We start from the raw sequence: 21,517 nt of genomic DNA on the forward strand, positions 1-21,517 counted from the left end.
CCCGCCAGGACGCATCAGAATGGGCACTGCCAGACATCGCTTGGCACTTGGCACAGAGGCCAAGACCCCAATTGGAAGCTCTAGTGCTCCGAGGTTCCTTCCTAGAGAATGTGCACATGGGGGGAAGGGCAGGAGCTGGCTGGGGCAGAGAGCGAGAGTCATTGTCTCATCATTTCACCTGCTTGATTACTAAGAAGAGGCTTCTTTTCAGACCTGGGGAAGGGATTAACTTCAAAAAGTTTGTCAGAAACTTTATCCAGCAGGAGAGAGCTGCGATTGCCAGTTGTAAATGTGCAGTAATGTTATTGAGGAACACTCCTCCTGCTCTCTTGACTAAAGAGAGTAGCCAGACTGGAGAACATGCAGGAAGGTGATAGGACAGGGAAGAACGGGCAGGAACCTCTAGAAAGGTAGACACCTCCATTTTTCCTTCACACACATAAACAATCCCATGAGCCTCAGAGGCCCAGAGAAGCAAGCAGGAGGATGTTCTGTTGCTTCTCTTTTGCTTGATTATCTCCCAGCTGGAATCATGCTCCCTGTAGCAATGCCAGGTCTCCATCTCCTGTTCTCGCTATCTCCCACGGGCTCAATGTCAAGGACCGGTGTGGACATGGACACCCCCACTTTCCACTGAGGGGTACTAGTATTGGCATCTCTGGGTTTAGGCATTCATTCCCAGACTAGTTTTGGCTCAGGAAACAGACCAAAAAAGAGCACTTGAGTTATTGTTGTTTTCAGTATGAAAGTAGTCATTACCAAATGATGAAATTACAAAAAATAATCACAGTAGATACCTTAGTTCATCCTTCTCATAATCCTATTGATCTGGTCCTCCCTGTTGCCAGCATCTCCACTTTCTACAAGATGGGTGGTCTTTTTCTTCATACCCCCTCATGGAGCAGATCTTTTGAAGGGCCACAAGAAGTTGTTTGCTTCTTTGAAACGTTTTCCAACAGAATAGACCTTGTGAATCAGACCCTCTATGCAGATGACGCCATATTTACGAAGAGATGGGGCAATCAATGTGTTCTCTGACGGAGCAATTTGCTTCATTGTTGATTTTGCCGGAACCACACTTGTAGATCAATTCATTCACCAACTTCAGGTCTGGGTGCCCCTCATGCTACATATGGTTTCACAATCCTTAGCGTGTCAACTGAGGCCTTGTTGAGCTTAACAAAGGTGCCAATGAGGATCTGGTCAAGGCAAAGAAGTTACAACACCCACATTCTGAACCTTTGGGCTCACCCCCCTGATAGCTCTGATCCTGATGACAAATGCTGCTGTGGTCTCTTGCAGGTATGTAGAAGTTGCCAACTTTTCTTGCCATCGTTGCCATTCGAAGCTCCATTCTGTACATCTGCCTATATTCCCTGTGGTAATGCTTAGCTTTTCATAGATAAGCTTCCTCCTTGCCTTTCAAATCATCTTTGGGGCAATCATCTTTCTCAGAGGCTTGCTCTTCAACTCTGTGAAATTCCTTTGCTTTCTCATAAGGGTTTCTGGCACAGCCAGAAGCTTCTTTTTCTTTCTTTCTGTATCCTCCTTGGTTCTACCCAGAAAAGAGGGAGGGCAGTTGAGTTTTAAGCTCTGCTTTTTGTTTTCATTTACTACATTATCCCTATTACCAAAGTCCTGGCCCGAATCCAAGGGCAATTTACTAAGTACCAGGTCCTCTCCTGACTTTCGTCGGAGCCTGTGGATCACACTGTCAATAGAATCTAATATGGTGGGATCTGAATATCAGGGGGCCGGTCAAGTTGAGGTGGTCGTAGTGAGGGACATGGGCTATTCTGTCCAGTAGCCTGGTGGAGGAAGAGAAAGACAAGGTGATGGGGTAGGGGGAGGAGTTTACAGGGAGGTTTGTTAGAACGAGGGAGGAACCATGCGTATGTTTTCGGTTTGAGAGATGGTGAAGAGGGAAAATAAAAATGCATGAGACCGAAGGGAAAATACTTTTTTAGCCAAGAGCCAAAGGTGGGCAGAAAGGAATGGGATCAGCTGCATAAGAAGAAGAGGAATTCTTGAAGCTGAGGGTCAGAGGGAAGAAAGAGTGTCATTATGGATACACTTCAGATGTGGAGAGAGCAGCCTTGGGCCCTTCATCAACGATGTGTTCTCTTTTCTTTGCTCAATAGAAGACCTTTCCCTGAGAGGTGGCTGGGAACCTGAGGGGTGTGCCAAAGACATGGAGAAAGGGAGAAGGGGCCACAGGGGGACAGAAGTGGAGGGCTGCTGGCCAGGCTGGGCTCAGATGGATTTGCACCCTCTGTCTGTGTATTAGTATCATCTTGAAATGCGTCATCATGACGCACCATGGCTTGACTTTCAGTCATGCAGCAGGGACCACTGCTCTGTATTATAGAAGGAGGTTTGACATGAAAATTATAAAGAAAGCAGACTATAAAGAATTCCACCCAATATATACATGGAACAGGGGAAGAAAAGACCAAATGAGATTGTAGAAAAGTTTTCAAAGAACTTTCCAAAAACAAGACAAAACAAAACTTTTCCCTGATTTAAGTCAAACAGCATGGAAAATAATAATATGGTGTTCAAGTCCCATTGTCTCTGTTGGGGGTGATGCTTGAAGAAGAAGAAAGTGTGTTCTGTTGTTAGTCATATTTTAATTGGTCACAATGTGAGGCAAAAGTTCAAAACTAAATGCTGGAAATACCTCCCCTCTGGAACATTCAATTAAAATCTGTGGGGGGAATGCTTCAAAACGACAGCCAGAGACTAACAACAACAATAGCAAAAGTCCCCGTTAACCCGAGCTTGAGGGAGGCAGATGACTTGACTTGAATCAAGTGCGTGTGTATGTGTGTGTGTTTGAGGGCATTGGTGGGGGGCTGAAGGGGTTGTCTGGCCACTTTCAGCTAAGACTCAGAAGGTGTTTAGCATTATGAGCCCCGAAAGCGTGTTTTGCTCCAGGTGAAAGTGAGATGTGGACAGAATTCATCTTTGTCATCTGAAGTCTTGCCTTTCCACACTCTTTCTTACCCTTCAAAGTCCCTGCTTCCACCCCTTAGGAATATCCGATATCTTCTCCCATGCCTTCACTCAAACAGGATTGGAAATGCATTCACACTAAGGTAAAAATAACTGAAGATAGAAAAGATCAGTTACTTACCTCAGGAGTATTAGCACTTTAATAAGGCAGGTCTTAGGTAAAATAAATGTTACTGAACTCTGAAATAGCATCACATAGATGGGAACCTATTCTGCTTATTTATAAAAGGCATTTTGAGACCATCCCACACTCCTGCCGGCAAGAAGCCTATGTGGGATAGCTTCTAGAATTACTTGAGTCCTAGAAGGATCTTAGAAATTTTAACATGTTGGATTGATTAAGATGATGTCAAAATCACCATAATAAAAACTGGGGGTTATTATAGACAAAGGATCTACGAATCCTGACATTTAACATTCCACTTGACAATTTCTTATTGTCCTCAGAGGAGAAAATGTGTGCCTTACAGGTGGACTCAGGTGTGCGTACATGGGTGAGCACGAGCACATCTGTGCCCCACGTCACTGTGCAGCCCACAATCCCCCCGAAACCCATGCACTTGTGAACTCGCTCAGTCCTCAAAGCCACCCCATGAAGAAGGCTCTATTATCTCAACATTAGAAAAAAAAGGGAGCCAAGACATAGAGAACGTGAGTGAGTTCCCCGAGCACGTGCAGCATGCCGGTGGTGGAGCTGGGATCTGAACCCTTGGAGTCATCATGGGTACGGTTATCTGGCCTCTCACCACTCTGCAAGCTGTGGTTCAAAGCTTCGTTTGAAGAACTCGACATGAACTTCACAGAAGCCGTTGTTTCTGAAGAGGGGCTGAAGAAGGAGTTTTCCAGGTTGGAGTGAGGAAAGGTAGGGTCTGGTCAGTCTGCCATATACGCGACACAGCATGGAAGGACACAGTGGCTCAGCAAGGTGGACAGCATAGGCTGGACATGGAGGGGGCTCGTGCGTCTGCATTACCCATGGCAGGCTGGGTTTTCATCTGTGTTCCCAGCATTATTGCAAACGACACTTGCTTTTATTCTCAAAAGAATCTGGGTTTGGCTGGTGCTACATGGTGCCCTCACCCATGGGGGAACCGTTCCCGTAGAACCTTGGATGGCTGCCGAGGTTGTGTTTTATTCTACGGAGTGGAAAACTATATTTGATGCCCAGAATGGCTTGCAGAAAGGACAGGCAGGAGGGACAGAATGGAGAACTGTCCTTAAGGTACTCAAGGACCTACTTTGTAGGATTGTTGAGAAAACGAAATTAAGCGGGTTGAGAAGAGCGTGATATGTATCAAATGCTCAGTCCGTTCTCGATCCTCTTACCCCTCCTATTCCTCCCTTCTTTTTCTCTTTGTCCTCTTCCTCCCCTGCCTTCTCATTCCACCCTCCTCCATTCCTCCTCCTCCTCATTTTTTCTTCTTCTCCTGGCCATGCCTGGGAGCCACAACCCATCCCACTTTCTCTTCTGCAAATCTTCTCTCCAATCTTCTCCTGCCTGGCTTCCTTCCTTCAACAACCAGCAGGGTCTGTGAGTTTCCAGACAGGCAGGGCCTGGGTGAGGATGGTGAACATAGCCTAAGAAACAGAATCCAAGGAGTACCTTATGGTAGTCTGGGGGTGGGGAGGTAACGTGAGATACGAAGATTTCCCTACACCCCAATTTTTGAATTTTAAGAGTTCAGCGCAGTCAGCTGAAGGCTGTTACATTGGCTGCTTATTCAACCTCATCCTGGCAGTAGGAGGGAAAAAAGCCCAACAACCACTGAAAGCCCACATTTTAATACTCACAGCTGGGGATCTGGTCAGGGTCATGTTACCAATATAAACAGCACAAAGCCGGCAGTCTAATACTAGTATCTAATAGATCGAGGATCACACATCAGCCTCATACATCAAACGCAGCCTGCTTTTGAAGCAGATATCAAATAATGTTTCCGCTCTTGATTATGTTCCCTTTGTTCTAGAGCAGTAAAAAAAGAAATGAGTGAAGAGTCCCTGGTCACATTATTTGGGGATTTGGTAACAGCAGGCCAAAGAGTGAGTAAGGGAAGGGCTGGAAAAACGTTATTATTATTATTAAGCACCCTCTGTGCCCCAGGGACTTGGTATAACATCACATTAACCTGGCAACAGGCTCATAAGAAGGGATTATTATGCCCATTTTACAGGTGGGGAAGCCAATGCCCAGAGATGACAGTAAATACTAGAGCTGGGATGCAAATACCAGTGTTTCATAAGAACGGCCCTGTTTTGTTTGTTTTGTTTTGTTTTGCAAAGGATAATACCCTCATGACATCATAATGTGTATCCAGAGATAATTTTACCGTTTTAGTTTCCTGTCGTCACAGCTGCTTATGGCTTATCTTCAGTTGTTAGGAGGGACGCAGACACCGTGAATGAAAAATGTCAAGAGAGGAACGGTGTAGCCCGACACCAGTGGCTAAAGTGGGAAGCCCGGCAGAAGTCAGATCCCAAGCAAAGTGAGTAAGTGAGTGGTGAGCATATAATGGAGACTGATAAGTACTATGGAGAAAAGTAAAACAGGAAAGGATTAGAGAATTTGGGGAGAGGTCTTGATTTTATTTGAAATTAATTAATAGCAGAAATGTTAAGTGAATCTCCGGTGTCCCACGGGCTTCTTGCTGGCCTGGAACCTCATGGATGCTGCAGAGTAAAGTGGGTTTGAATTCTGCTTCTACTTGCAAGCTGGCTGACCTTGGGCAATGTGTACAAGCCTTTGTTTCCTCGGCTCTCACAGGGAAAGAACAGTGTGCGGCCCGTAGCGTTGTTGTTGGGGTTCGGTGAGTTACGGCACATCCGGTCCTCAGAGCGCCCGGCATATGCAGGTGGGCCCTTGCTACCATTTTTACGATTTGGCTTGTCCAGCTTCCCGTGGTGGCGTTCGTGGCCCACCCGAAGTCCTGGTTGTTATTCTGTCATGGCTTTAGAAGTGACTGTCCCCTCACCTGGTCACTGGTCCACGTTTAGAACTCAGTTGAACTTGATTTGGACTCAGTCTCCTTTTCCTAGGTCTTTAGTTCTCTGGTTGGTTTGCTTCCCTGCTGTGTGCTGTGATTCTTCAAACCTCCTCTTCCAGCCTCCTCTGTTCTTAGAGCCCACATGTGCACATATGCACGCGCTCCACAAACATGACACACACCAAACCTAACCACCCTTTCACTTCTGAGAAACCACAAAGAATCAGAAAGGAGTTCCCTTGAGGTCTTGTCAGTAGATCTATAAATCCCCCTGAGTCTGTCCATCTCTCCTCTTTGCCCCCCACTGATGTCAAGGGAAGTATGCCTCCTGCTGAGGACAGTACCCGCACCCCCCGCACTGCACTCAGAGTCCCATCTCCTCTTACTTCTGCCAAACCTTATATCACCACTTCTCCTATTTTCTTTTCAGGATTATTCCTACATACAAGTTCAAATTTAAACATCTCCCCCCTTCATCTTCGTCTTCTTGTTTTCCAATAAACATCTCGGCATCCATGTCAATGCCTCACTTCTCCCATCTCCCCACCTCCTCGCTCAGCACTTGGCCCCACTGCCCTCACAAAGTCCCCAGTGACTTGTATTTTGCTAATTCCAATATATACTGTTTGGTAGGGACCAACCTGCTTGACCACTCTTTCCTTCCAGAAAAACATGCTTTCCCTGATTCTGGTTTCCTGATCTTCTTCTATTTTTCTGGTTGCTTCTCAGTCCCCTTTGCTAGTTTGTCTTCTCCCTTAGGAAATTTCAACATATATATATATATATATATATATATATGTATATATTTACCATTTATAGGGTTTATGTGTTTAAAGAATATTCTTGCCCTTTTTAAAATAGAAAACTTGTTATAAAAGCCAATTTTTATTAGTATAGGCTCTACTCAGCATAACCACCCATGATTACACAAGTTACTGTTACATTTACTAGATAAGGCTTCATACCTTTTTTTTTTTTTTAGTTTTCTGCACTATGCACATTTATTTGATTTTTTATTTGTTTTTAAGTCTGATTCTTTTTTTTTAATTTTATTTTTTATAAACATATAATATGTTTTTATCCCCAGGGGTACAGGTCTGTGAATCGCCAGGTTTACACACTTCACAGCACTCATCATAGCACATACCCTCCCCAATGTCCATAATCCCACCCCCCCCAACCCCCCTCCCCCCATTAACCCTCAGTTTGTTTTGTGAGATTAAGAGTCACTTATGGTTTGTCTCCCTCCCAATCCCATCTTGTTTCATTTACTCTTCTCCTACCCCCTTAACCCCCCATGTTGCATCTCCTCTCCCTCATATCAGGGAGATCATATGATAGTTGTCTTTCTCCGATTGACTTATTTCGCTAAGCATGATACCCTCTAGTTCCATCCACGTCGTCGCAAATGGCAAGATTTCATTTCTTTTGATGGCTGCATAGTATTCCATTGTGTATATATACCACATCTTCTTTATCCATTCGTCTGTTGATGGACATCTAGGTTCTTTCCATAGTTTGGCTATTGTAGACATTGCTGCTATAAACATTCGGGTGCACGTGCCCCTTCGGATCACTACGTTTGTATCTTTAGGGTAAATACCCAGCAGTGCAATTGCTGGGTCATAGGGTAGTTCTATTTTCAACATTTTGAGGAACCTCCATGCTGTTTTCCAGAGTGGTTGCACTAGCTTGCATTCCCACCAACAGTGTGGGAGGGTTCCCCTTTCTCCGCATCCTCGCCAGCATCTGTCACCACTGCTATTCAACATAGTACTAGAAGTCCTAGCCTCAGCAATCAGACAACAAAAGGAAATTAAAGGCATCCAAATTGGCAAAGAAGAAGTCAAACTATCACTCTTCGCAGATGATATGATACTATATGTGGAAAACCCAAAAGACTCCACTCCAAAACTGCTAGAACTTGTACAGGAATTCAGTAAAGTGTCAGGATATAAAATCAATGCACAGAAATCAGTTGCATTTCTCTACACCAACAACAAGACAGAAGAAAGAGAAATTAAGGAGTCCATCCCATTTACAATTGCACCCAAAACTATAAGATACCTAGGAATAAACCTAACCAAAGAGACTAAGAATCTATACACAGAAAACTATAAAGTACTCATGAAAGAAATTGAGGAAGACACAAAGAAATGGAAAAATGTTCCATGCTCCTGGATTGGAAGAATAAATATTGTGAAAATGTCTATGCTACCTAAAGCAATCTACACATTTAATGCAATTCCTATCAAAGTACCATCCATTTTTTTCAAAGAAATGGAACAAATAATCCTAAAATTTATATGGAACCAGAAAAGACCTCGAATAGCCAAAGCAATATTGAAAAAGAAAGCCAAAGTTGGTGGCATCACAATTCCGGACTTCAAGCTCTATTACAAAGCTGTCATCATCAAGACAGCATGGTACTGGCACAAAAACAGACACATAGATCAATGGAACAGAATAGAGAACCCAGAAATAGACCCTCAACTCTATGATCAACTAATCTTCGACAAAGCAGGAAAGAATATCCAATGGAAAAAAGACAGCCTCTTCAACAAATGGTGTTGGGAAAATTGGACAGCCACATGCAGAAAAATGAAATTGGATCATTTCCTTACACCACACACGAAAATAGACTCAAAATGGATGAAGGATCTCAATGTGAGAAAGGAATCCATCCAAATCCTTGAGGAGAACACAGGCAGCAACCTCTTCGACCTCAGCCGCAGCAACATCTTCCTAGGAACATCGCCAAAGGCAAGGGAAGCAAGGGCAAAAATGAACTATTGGGATTTCATCAAGATCAAAAGCTTTTGCACAGCAAAGGAAACAGTTAACAAAACCAAAAGACAACTGACAGAATGGGAGAAGATATTTGCAAATGACATATCGGATAAAGGGCTAGTGTCCAAAATCTATAAAGAACTTAGCAAACTCAACACCCAAAGAACAAATAATCCAATCAAGAAATGGGCAGAGGACATGAACAGACATTTCTGCAAAGAAGACATCCAGATGGCCAACAGACACATGAAAAAATGCTCCACATCACTCGGCATCAGGGAAATACAAATCAACATATATTTTTTTAACCTGCCCACTTCTGTCTGCCTCCATGGCTACTACCCCAGTCCAAAGCATTGACTTCTTCCACCTTGACAGTTCAACAGTCTTCTGAATACTCTTGGCAGGACCTCATTTCAGATGTCTGCACTGCAGGGACCACGCTCACATTTGCACTCCTTTACTGGCCTCTCCATTCTCCTAGAATAAAGTATTGTCATAGTAACAGTCTTTATCATGGCCCAGAAACCTTCGCATGTTCTCCATGGCTGCTTTCTCCAGTTTTGTCTTACTCTCCTTTATCCCTCACTTTCCGCTCCCAATACACTGGCTTTCTCTTTGTCCTTCAAGTGGTCATGTTTTTGTTTTTGTTTTCCAACATCAAGACATTTGGGTGAGCTCATCCCTTGGTCTGAATGCTCCTGCCCCATTCTTTGCAGAACTCCTATCTATCCTTCAGAAATAAAACTTCCCTAGGAAAGTTTCCCAGAATGTCAGAGAACTAGGTCGAGTCTTTCTATTACAAGCTCTCCTGGTAACTTGTACTTCTTCTTCATAATAGTTATTTTAATTGACTGTGTCGTTTGGGGTCTAACTTCTCTCTCTGACGCTAGTTTGTAAATCCGTGGAGACATAGTCAAGCGTCTCCATTTTGCCACGGTGCTTCCAGCACCTAAAACAGTACCTGGACCATGTAGAATAAATGAATGAGAGGAAAAACAAACTTCAGTTTTCAAAACTATTATCCCAAGGTAGACCTGCAAAGCTGTTGTATTTTATATCTGTGTACTTCTCAGGGTTAAACTCAGAGCTTCTGCCTTCCCTAACCCCTTCATCATTTCAACTCCCTCTTCTCATTGAGTTCAGAGTTCTATTTGGATATCTACCATCACTACCACTTCTTTAAGCTCTGTTTTGAGTGTTTCCTTCTTAAACCTTCCCTGGTTCTCATCTTCTCCATTTCAGCTATTGGTGTCACCATTTCCTTTACTTCTTTAAAGTCAAAACTAGGAAGCTTAAAAAAAAGCATTTAGAGGTGTTTTTTTTTTTGTTTAAGATTTTACTTATTAATTTTGAGTGAGAGAGAGAGAATGGGGGGGAGGGACAGAGGCAGAGGGAGAGAGGGAATATCAAGCAGATTCACACTGAAGGCAGAGCCCAACCAGGGTCTTGATCTCATGACCCTGAGATCATGACCTGAGACAAAATCAAGAATTGGATGCTCAACGTACTGAGGCACCCAGGAACCCCTAGAGTTCTTTTTTTTTTTATTATAAAAGCATGATATGTTCACAGTAGAAATTTGAAAAATATATTTATTTAAAAAACAAGAAAATAAAAATCAAGCATTTATTTAAACAGCAAATTCTAACTATTTTGGTATATACTGTTTCCAAGTTTGTCTATGCATACACATACATTGTTCTTAAACTGTGGCTGTGTTCCGCCTACCTTCTTAAATTAACATTTTCATTATGGGAATTTTCAAAATAGAGCTATATAATTAATACTTATTAACATTTTGTCATTTTTTTATCTAATCGTCTTTATTTTTGAGTACTGTAAAGCAAACTCCCTATAACACTTTTGTATGTATCTCTAACACTAAAAGCTTTTCAAAACCATAACTAAACTGTCACTCTGATACCTGACAAAATTAACAATAAATTCTCAACTTCATCTAATGAGACCATGTTTGATTTTCTGATTGTCTTAAAAATATCTTTTTACAGTTAGCTTGTCTGAATTAGAATCAAAATACACATATTATTTATACACAGAGATTTTTAAAAATTAGGAACCTATCATGCAAGCTGTTTATAATCTGCTTTTTAAACTTAAGAATATGTTACACACATTTTCCCATGTACTAAAGATTTTTCTTCACTGATTCCAATGTCTATATAATATTTCATACTTTTTATATCCAACATCTTATTATGGACATTTAGATTATTTTCAATTATATGACCTATGAATAAGGTATAAGACATGACTCATGAGAAGTAGAGAAAACCTAGGCCCAAGATGATATTGCCAAATTGCTCTCCAGAAAGGGTATACTATTTACTATCCCATAAATAATGTATTCCTTGCAGACACTAGGTATTATAATTGAACAATTATCATTATTTTTACCCAAGTCAGCAAGCAAAAATACTATCTTGGTGTTTTTTTGTTTTTTTGTTTTTTTGTTTTTTTATCTTGTATACCTTAGTGTGGTTAAGTATGGCTTGCAGTTCAATAGACCTTTAGATTTCTGTGGAAATGTTCCTATTCATGTTCTTTGTCCATTTTTCTAATTTGTTCTATTTTACTATTGATTTGTGAAGCTTTCTTTCCCTTTTTATTTTCTTTGGCAAATTTTACTGACTTTACGCTATGAATGTTGCAAGTATTGTGTTTTTGGGGTTTGTTGTTTGCCTTCTAGACTTGTCTTATTTTACCCTGTCATATATGTCCTTAACCAATCCTCATTTATAATTTCTCAATGTGTCAATTCCTCTTTCAAATCACAATGCTGTGACTCTAACCGAACATATCAACAGCTCTTCCCTCTGACTGGTTTTTTTAAAAAAAAGCTCCAAAAAAAAAAAAAGCTCCATTCTCTTTTCCAGTTCACTGTGAAGGCTGCTGCCTCATGAATATTTCTATGGCTGCTTCTCCATCCATGACTTGACAAATGTCTTTTTATTGCATAGCAGATGAAACCTGAACTCCTCAGCCCAGTGTTTAGTAACATCCACAGTTTAACTTAAACTCTCTTTTCTAAACTTATTTCTAATTCTTTTTGCACAGAAGTCATCCACGGCAGCCTGAATGATGTTCTCACTCTTCCCACCAGACAACTCTTCTGACCATGTTCTTGCTCACCCTCCTTTCCAAGTTCACTGATGTCCAACCCTCTCCATCTTCAAGCCCCATCTTCCAGTCTGATATGCCTACGAAGTCTGCTGGGAGTTGCTTCCGCCCAGGGATCCCTTCTTCCTCTCTTTGCAAATACTTACTATTAGCTCCATATGTCTTCCAACATCACTATTAAATTTTGGTTTTCTCAAAAAAAATATAATTCCTTTTATGAGAGCAGGTGCTGTGTCATCTTGTTCTGATTCCTCTGTGGTTCATGCACTCCACCCAGGTCTGGACACCTATTAGCACCAAATTCATGATGACTTGACTGTACATAGGAGAATGGTGCTACTCACCTGCCAAAGGCAGAACTTGGAAATAATTTTCCCTGGTGGCGATAAAAATGGTCGCAGAACATCTATGATCTTTAACTCCACCTTCCTTTTGACTCCTTTCATACAGGTAAACACGAATGATTAAAGTACATCTTCATTCAGTGGGAGTGGGATGGAATTTTCATCTGTACTCAAAGCTAATGGACTCACTGAAAACAATTTAGTGTTCTCAGTGGATGGACATGCTGTATGGAAAGGCCACCAACAGATGGGGAGTATCCCTATCTTAGCCAGGGGAGGGGAAAAATATGAGTTTCAATCTGTTCCTTTAAAAAATGATAAACTCAAAATGATGTTCACAGGAGTTTATTTCTGTGGTTAGGGAAAAGAAAAAAAAAAACAGGACAGAGGAACTCAACCGTCATGTTAAACACACGGGTAAAAAAGAGAATCCATTTGTTTATGCTCACGTTGGAGGAGAACATTAAAAGTCGAGGGTGTCCAGTGTTTTTGCAAAGAGGTGCCTCCTGGAGACCATGACAATCAATGTTATCCATGGAAAGTCACTGTCTTTGCTATGGTGAAGGACAAATCATTGTCTCCCACTGGTCTGCTTTTCAAGACTCCATGATGAACTCTACTCCTAGAAATGTCTGAACCAAAACAGAATCTTAAGGACTCTAAATACAGACTTAAAGTATGAGATAATTTCCATGGCTGTATGGCAGGTTTTTCAAGAAATTATTAGAACCATGTATTTTATCAGAGTGTGTGTTATTTTGTTCACTGATGTATCCCCGTACTTTAAAAAGTGCCTGGCCATTAATAGGTGCCCAACAAATATTTTTTTAGTTTAACTGAGTCGAAGTATTCTCAAATTCTTGGTCCTGTGGTTGGGTGGGTACATGTACATATGTATATTAATGCAGAGAAACAAAAAGAAAAATCACGTGCTTGCTCCCTGTGCTGTAATGTTCCAAATAATAACATATGATAATGATGGTGGTTTTCTACTCTCAAAGTTCTTTCACCACCCATTGACTCATTCAATGGATATTTATTGGGTACTGATTACATATCAGGAGCTGTCTATATGTGTTTACTATCTAGGAAAAATAGACAAAGAAACAGACCAATACAAAACATGTGTCAGAGACAGTGCTAATCAAAGGGGGCTTAGCAAGGACAGTCGCACCAGTCACAGGGGCTCAGGGATGGTTTCCCCCAGGAGGTGTGCATGAGCTGAGACTGGGGGAGAGCGGCGCCATTGGAGGGACTGGCCCAGAGGGAGGAGGAAAGGGATGCTCCTGCTCTAGAGCTTGTCTAAAAAAGATGCTCATCCTGCTCTTCCTCAAGCATCTGCCCCCACCTGCTCCCAGCTGGTGGTGAGATGGCCTGGTCCGCCATGGGATAAGTGGATCCCAAACTGTTGACACCACTGCTATGTGGGGCTCCCATCCCTGGGCAGGAGGTGCAACTGATGGGTATTGTTCCTCTGTAGAAAGTAGTCTGTCACCAACCTCCCACCAGTGGCTTGCCAAAAGCCCAGTCCATCAGCCATGGGCCCCAGGACTCTGCCATGTGCTGGTGAGCATGCCGCCATCCCTGCCCAAAAACCAACCCCTGAGCTCTTGGTCACACTGCTGCTGTCATTTCTTCAACTATATCATTTGCTCCCTGCCCCAGTCTCCTGAGTAACTACAAGCAGGCCAGTGTCACTAAGGGGGACAACCATCCTTTTCTCTACTTCTGGAAGAATGGGGAGAATAATGTGTTGTGTAGAGCTCATTCCCTTCAACTTGAGGGGCCCGGAGTTCTTTCCTGGGCTCCCCTACTCTTGGGGGCCAGTTGAGGCTCTCTGGTTCCCTCTTGTCTCAGCTTGCATCTGGAGGAACGACTCCGTGAGTACTGTAGGTTGGCCCTGAGTCACTGTCTGTGGAATCGAGAATGTATTATAATGAAGGCCACTACTGAGTACTTACCATGTACCAGGGATTTTGCAATCATGATCTCTAAGGCTATCGACAACCCTGCAAAGTACCAATATTAGGTGAGAAAACTGAGACTCAAAGAAGTTTAATAATGTGCCCAGGGTCATAGTAAGGTATAGACTTAGGATTCAAATTCTGGTGCACCTCTCTTCAAAACTTTCTAGAATGTCATGTGACTACCCACCCACCCCATCATACTCATAATGCCTTATTTCCCAGGCAATCCTCTGATGGAGACTTTCACTTTCTATACCATCCATCTTCCTGTAGTAGCAGGAAAGAGGTTTCTGTCTCCAGATTGTCTTATACAGTCTCTGATGCACAGTGCCTACCTCTCCAGGACACTGGTGCACGTCATGGTCAGCTTCTCCTCCCACCTCCTAACTCTTAGAAACAGAGGTGGATTATAGCTTTTTAATGCCTTTAAACCCTTGGGGTTGTGATACCCTAGTCCCTAGGAATGCAAAGAGATAAACTCCACCCTCAAGTCCAGTAAGAGAGCCAGACTCAGGGTCAAATAATGGCAATGTTGTATCAAAAAATGCAACAGTTGAGTTATATATAAGGGACAGGGATAAGAGAGAGTCTAGACCAACTCTGCTTAGGGAATCCAGGAGAATTCACTAGGAAGGTGATGCTTAGGTGGGCCATGAGGTATGATTAGGAGTTTGGGGGGCACGTAAGGGAGGGGCAGGACATCGGAGACAGAGGAAGTTAGAGTCACTCTCAGGGTCCTATTCTGGCTTGGCCAACATCACTTGCACGTGCAGGGATAAGACACTTGGATGCTCCAGGACTCAGTCTCCCCTTTACAGGGAAGACATGTTGCAGAAGTTATTGATTGACCTTCAATAAGAAAGATCCTTTCTGCGTAAACATATGATTCTATAGCAGAAAAACCTGGGCGAGTGTTCTTGCTTCCTCAGAAACTCCTTAATTTAATGCTCTCTGCAGTGGAAAGGGCACTCACCCTTTCAAGACCCTGGGAGTCTGTTCAGTAAACGAGCTGCACGAGTGGCGTTGGGACTAAGTCACGGCTGGCTGTTGCCATTGGTTCTGCACTTGTCCTAAGGACACATTGGCACCCAGGCCACCCAGTAGCCAGCTAGGAGAAAAGGGGCAAGTTTTCTTTCCCTCTCTTCCTCTGTTACAAGGATTCTGTGAATGATGAATGTGAGAAAGGTAGCCAGGCAGAAGGAAGCATAATTTAATGTTTTTAAGTAACATTTCTGTATCTAATTACAAAGGTAACACATATCCATTGTAGGAAAGGTTGAAAAGTAGCAGGGAAGAAAATAGTACTGGTCAGTTCTTTACTAAGAACTAGTTACATCACTATTCTGCCCTTCATGCATGTGTCTTAGCAAACTAGACAGAGAGTGAGTAATGGTGTTCTCCACATACTCTTTGTAACTTTCTTTCTCAATGACTAGTGTGATGAAACCAATCTTTAGCCCTTGTCTGGTGTAATTAGAAGCCTTCCTGCTTCTCTTCGGAGGCCTTGATAAGTGGGTCCTCAGGTCTGGTGTATTATTTTTAATGGCTTCATAATATTCTCTACATTATATGGCTTGTTCATAATTTATTTAAGCAACCTTCTATCACTGAGAATGGAGATTATTTTTTTTTCAACCATAAACAACATTGTGATAAACATCTTGTGGCTGGGTCTTTGTGCACAGAAATGATTACTCTAAACCCAGGAAGGGTGTTACTCAAGCCTGGATTTAGGAATAAGCCTTCTGTGAGGCTTCGTGGACAGCAGCTTTGTTTAGAAGGATTTGCCTCCCCAGCTGCCTGGTCAACCCGAGATCTCATGGTGGGATGGGACCATCAGAGGAAGAGTGCTTTGGAAAATTAAAAATTGACCCCCACCCAGGGTGCATCTTTGGTCTAAAATCTACTGTGGGTGGATTCTGGAATTGGCTCTTGAGGGACAGAGCGAAGCACAGTCCTCTGGAATGTGTACATGAGGTAGAGAAATGGCCTCCAAAGTGCTGTGCGGAGACAGATTCTCGGCAGGCCAGGTTCAGCTCGTGACCTCATAGGTCCTTCCCATCTGTAATTCCAGTGATTAGTGCAGCCGGTTTTAGAGTGTGACCAGACTCAGAACACAAACATTTAACAACGAAAGCAGCCCCTGTGGAGTTTCAGGCCCGTCCTCCTTCTCTACATTGACTGCCTGAAATCCAGCTCTGTTCTCTCTGAGGTCTGGGGGTGGGTTGCCTCTCTCCTTTGGTCTCCTCGGCCGTGGGAAGCTCTGGCTTCCCATGGTAACTACAGAGGCACATGCTGGAGCCCATCCTGCCCAGGTGACAGAGCTCCTTCCTGGAGTCCTGCCAGGTCGCAACTGAGAGGGTGACATCACGCCCAGCTGCCGCCACCTTTTATTAACTGGTTTCCCATAGAACTGGAGCCCTTAGGATGGGTTCACAGTCTTCCTGCTTCTCTTCAGAGGCTCGATAAGTGGGTCTTCAGGTTTTTGGGGGGTTCTTGTTTGTTTCCACTCGGAATGAAAACATTTGGCCCCCAAAGCACACAAATCAGGGTTGCTACAGGCCTGGCCTGCATTTGGCCAAACTTCAGGCAGCACACATTCATTACTAGAATGGGGCACGGTCATCCGCCTATCACTAACCTCTTTGAAGGCAAGAATCCTTCTCTAACTTATTTACAGCTATATACTCAGGCCTGTGGTCTGCCCTCAATAAATACTTATTGACCAAAAGAATGAAGTACCCACTATTGCAAGCTAGTGTGCTAATGCCAGGAAAGCAACATAGTATCGTGGAAAGGCCACTGGATTGGCAGTCATATGGCTCTGGATTCCCATCTATAGTCTGGCCTCCACTTCCTCTTCTGAAAAATGGGACTCACAATGCCCACTTCTTGTGGAGGTTGCCGTGATTAAATCTGTCGGTCAAATGCCCAGCCCGGCACCAAGACGCGGCAGGTCCTGAGTGAGTCCTTATTATGCTTCTCCTTCTGTGCATTCTGGACGGTGCCTCTCCCCGAGGACCGAGCCAGGCTGGGAAGATGCTGGAGAAGGGAGGGCTGGCTGTTTCTGTTCTGCTGTCGCTCCCTTGTACCTGGTGAAGGAAGCTGGCTGTGTCTCCACTAAGTCATCAATCTCTGTTCCGGCCCCACACCTGACACTGGGAACTGGAAAGCATCCGCTCCAGCGGCAGCTGGTTCGTCTTACGGCTACAGCCCAGACACACAGAGAATTTAGAAAAAAAAAGAGGAGAAGGAGATTTTTGTCCCTCTCCACGAGAAAAGAGTGAAACCTCACTTTTATTATGTACCCTGGAGCATTGGTTGGCAGCTGATGTAGTCCTCTTATGACACTGCTTTGCATGAGACCACATGATTCCAACTTACTGTACACCAGAGTTTGGTTATATTTAAAAGTCAAAGATGGAAGATGTCCATTGTCCACAGCAGAGAAGGCTAAGCAGTGACACAGATCACGATTCTTTGTACACTTACATTCCTCCAAACTTATTGCTTATATGCTTAAATAAAAGACTCCACGTCGAGTACGAGTCATTAGCAAAGGCAAGCTGATTACATTTCAGAAGAATGTCTGAACTTCCCAAGACTTATATTTCACACCAGAAACCGAAGCTGAGATATTTTCATGTGGTAATAGTTCTGATAGAGGCAAAATAATTTAAACAAATAATTAGCCTGGAGAATAAAAGTGTACACAAAAGCACAATTAATGAATTTACTAATTGTTCTTCCCTGCTGTGGACATTGCTCAAAGTTGAATTTTAAGCTATTATATAAATATAAACTACTGTACCAAGCCACAAACCAGATGACTCACCATTAGTCATTAATGTTGCCTTAAAAACAAACTTGAGCTCTCAGAGAGAAAATGCATTCACCTAGGCAGACATTGTTTTGAAAATAAAGCAAGACTTAGATGCTCAACTGTTCTTTGAGTCTTTGGGAAAACACAGACACACACACACACACACACACACACACACACGAGAGATTTGTGGGTTTTAATGCCCTATATAAATATCAGACAGGCAACATTTACCTTATTTGAAATTCTCCATTAGCTGAATAGGAATGAATTTGGTCTGTCCTGCCCACATGGCCAAATGAGTCCGCGGTCCCTCTCTATCACACTCCTTACTGAAATGGAATCAAAATGTGATCTAAAGTGCCTTTTGTGTTTGATATTCTTCATATGTGATTGAAGGCAGCTTTCTTCTCCTCCCCATCTTTCTTCTTTTCAAATTCATCTTGTCCTCCTCCTTTAATTCCCAGAGAAGTAGTGTTTTCTAGATTTGCTTACAAGGCTGCAGACTCTAGAAACTGTAAAATGGACACTGTTCTCATGTTTTTCCAGCCTGGGAGCAAAAAATGGGAGAAAGGAGCAGAGGGATATGCGCGGGTTAGATAAACTCTTGGCAGAACTGGCGGTGTTTCCTTAATCCGAACAACCATCACCAAAGGTCTCTGTATCCCTTACGTAGTTGTTTTTAAATATAGTTTCAAAAGATTGTTATTTCTAATTTTTATATTTATATTAAATAACAGGACAGCCCTCACCTATAAACAATGTGCTTTAAAGTAAACCTACGTGTGTAAAGAATTGATCATTTATATCTCTGACTTTGGCATCTTAAGGGACCACGTATGGCTTGACATTAATTCATAAAGTAGAACATTCTGACACCCATCCCACCATGGGGTTTTCTTTCTTCTCATTGACACTCTGTAATGTGATAGATTGCTCTATACCATTATGGTCTGATCTCAATAGGGACAACTGCAAACTGTAATAAGCTCTAGGATTCTAGAAGGGCTCACAGTGATGGGATATTCTAGGGGTCAGAAAAGGAGGTGATTGGTTTGACAATGGGATTCAAGGGTTAAAATGTCTTTGGAAAACTGCTCTATAGCATTCCAAAGGGTGGGAGGGTAGAGGCTGTGGAGATGCAGGGAATGGGGGCCAGAGGAAAGGTGGAGAAGAAGTTCTCTTTTCCAGCAGGAGCAAATGTCCATAATGTCTGACGTGTCCTGTTTCTAGAACAGTGGACTGGTTCTGTGGTGTGGCTGGGGCAGAGACGGGGGCAGTGTGATGATGTCATCTAGAGGCTTCATGCAGGGTCATCTCTCCCCACCAATGTTAGGTTTATATTGTAAAATCCCATCCACCTTCCCTCCCTATCCCACCCTCTACTGAGTGCTGAAGGGAGGAGACTGCAGGGAAAGAGGAGTGCCCAAGAGGGGGGCTGTGGCCACTCAGGTCATCTTTACTGCTGGTAGCGTCGATGAGGTCATGATCTCTTCAGTTTTGACCAGACAGTACATTTCTGATGATTTGGATAATTTCAGCAAGAAAGAAGGCCTTGTCTATGTGTGTGGGAGGAGGTGGAGAGAGAAGGGAGAGAGTGGGGGGGGGATCTGACTTTGAGGGGACAAAGGACACAGAATAAAGATGGGAGATGCAGACAAGCCAAGGTATTTTTCCATCTTTATATTTTGCCCAGGGCCATCCGAGTCCACCAGTGCCAGCTCCGGCTCCCCTGAGACCTACTGGAGAGAAATTTCTACAGGCAGAAAATCTAAGCGATGAGGCTCTTCTCCGCCCTGCGCAGACGGGGAATGCACCTGCCGCAGAGGTGCCTGGTGGGAGGAAAATGTCCTGGGGGCTCAGCTGGGATGGTCAGCCTCAAAGCAGGGGCAGGGGCTGTGTTTGCCATTCTCTGATGACTCCTTTACCACTGAGTTCTGTACTCAGAGGCCCAGAGGAGTGACTGCATGCCTAGGTGCACTTGGACACTCACTCAGTCATTTCCCGCCTAGGTGACCTTGGGACAGAGTCTTTGACCTTTCCATATCTCAGTTTCCTCCCCCTCTAAAGTGGGGATGGTAATAGGACCTACCTTCTAAACCTGCTATAAAGATGAAATGAGATAATGCATAGAAAGCCCCAGAACAGTGTCTGGTACCAAGTGTCACGAATGTTAGCTAAAATCCCAATTGCTTTTCCCTCCAAAGAGTGCAAAATCAACCCCTGTATCCAAGAGTAGAATGAATCAGAACTGCTTTGAGTTGTTGTTTTCTTTTTCTTTTTTTTTTTTTTTTTTTGGTCCTGGAATGGTTTCCAGAATGATTTGGCTTCTGGAGAGGAAATTATAAGGCAGCTGAACTTCTCTGGTTCTGTCTTCCACTCATTATCGTGCAGGAGTAACACAGGTTAATCGCATAGCTAATTAAGAGATAACATTAATGGAATCTGAGTTGGTGCCCTGATAAAGCCGAGCCCTGGCAGATAAATGCCGAGGTGGAGCCAAGCCATTTATTTGAGGAGCAGCAGGGTTCCTATCAGGGCACCAACTCCGGTTCCATTAAAGTTATTGATATTACACCCCGATCTGAAACTGTAAGAAAATTCAATGCGTCTTTTTTTTTCCCCCCACGTTCTTTCTTCTGAGGCAGCCCAGCATTAGCAGTACTGGCTGAACAAATGCGAGGGTAGCTAGGTAATAGGAGCGCCTATAATTGAATGACGCAGTTCATAATGAATTAACAAATAAACGAATGAATGAACATGAAGAAATTCATTCAGAGCAAACGTGGCTGGCAATTAATACGCTGCCAGGTGAAGAGGGACGTTGACAGAGCACCCAGCAGAACCGATCCGATCCCTCCCCGCATTGATCAGTTGTTTTTTTTGTTTGTTTGTTTGTTTGTTTTCCAGGGCTTTGCCTCTGAGCAAATCAATGACGGACCTAAAGTACCATTTCTGTATTTCTCCTTGTCTCCTTGCAGTTAACCTGATGAACGCATTCTGGAGATTTCTTTTCCTCCTTGCTTTAATAAATTCTCTCATGGCTTCTTTAACTGTTGCTTTTTTTTTTTTTTTAATCTTTCTTGGAAAATGATGATCAGTTCCCGCATTCAGCAAGCTGATGGCTGACAAATGCTATTTGACATAATGCAACCATGATTTAAAGGAAGAGCCATCCTGGTAACTACATGGCTGCTTCAGGAGGAGCGACAGGGATTGCACCGGACCCTCCATAGAGATTGGGACATTCTGAGATTTGCCAAACACGTTTCTGAGAGCCATCGCCAGTTTAAAAGATAACCTGACCTCGGCTCAGGACAATGGCCGCGGAACGCTGCCATCGATGGTCATAAACTTAGTGACATCCTCACAACTCACCCCACACAGGCTGCTGCTGCTGCCCCTTACCTCTGTCGCCTAAAAGCCCCCAGTGGGGCGAAGTCCCTTCAGAGTCCA

At 43.3% G+C, this 21,517-nt stretch overlaps 1 pseudogene; it reads right to left on the reverse strand.

The window, feature by feature from the left end:
• Window positions 1–798: 798 nt before the first annotated feature.
• Window positions 799–3,571, reverse strand: LOC111142704 (annotated as a pseudogene).
• Window positions 3,572–21,517: the final 17,946 nt, after the last annotated feature.

Source organism: Enhydra lutris, unplaced genomic scaffold (genome assembly GCF_002288905.1).
Source record: "Enhydra lutris kenyoni isolate GAN:26980312 unplaced genomic scaffold, ASM228890v2 scaffoldscaffold8, whole genome shotgun sequence".
In the NCBI taxonomy this organism is placed as follows: domain Eukaryota; kingdom Metazoa; phylum Chordata; class Mammalia; order Carnivora; family Mustelidae; genus Enhydra; species Enhydra lutris.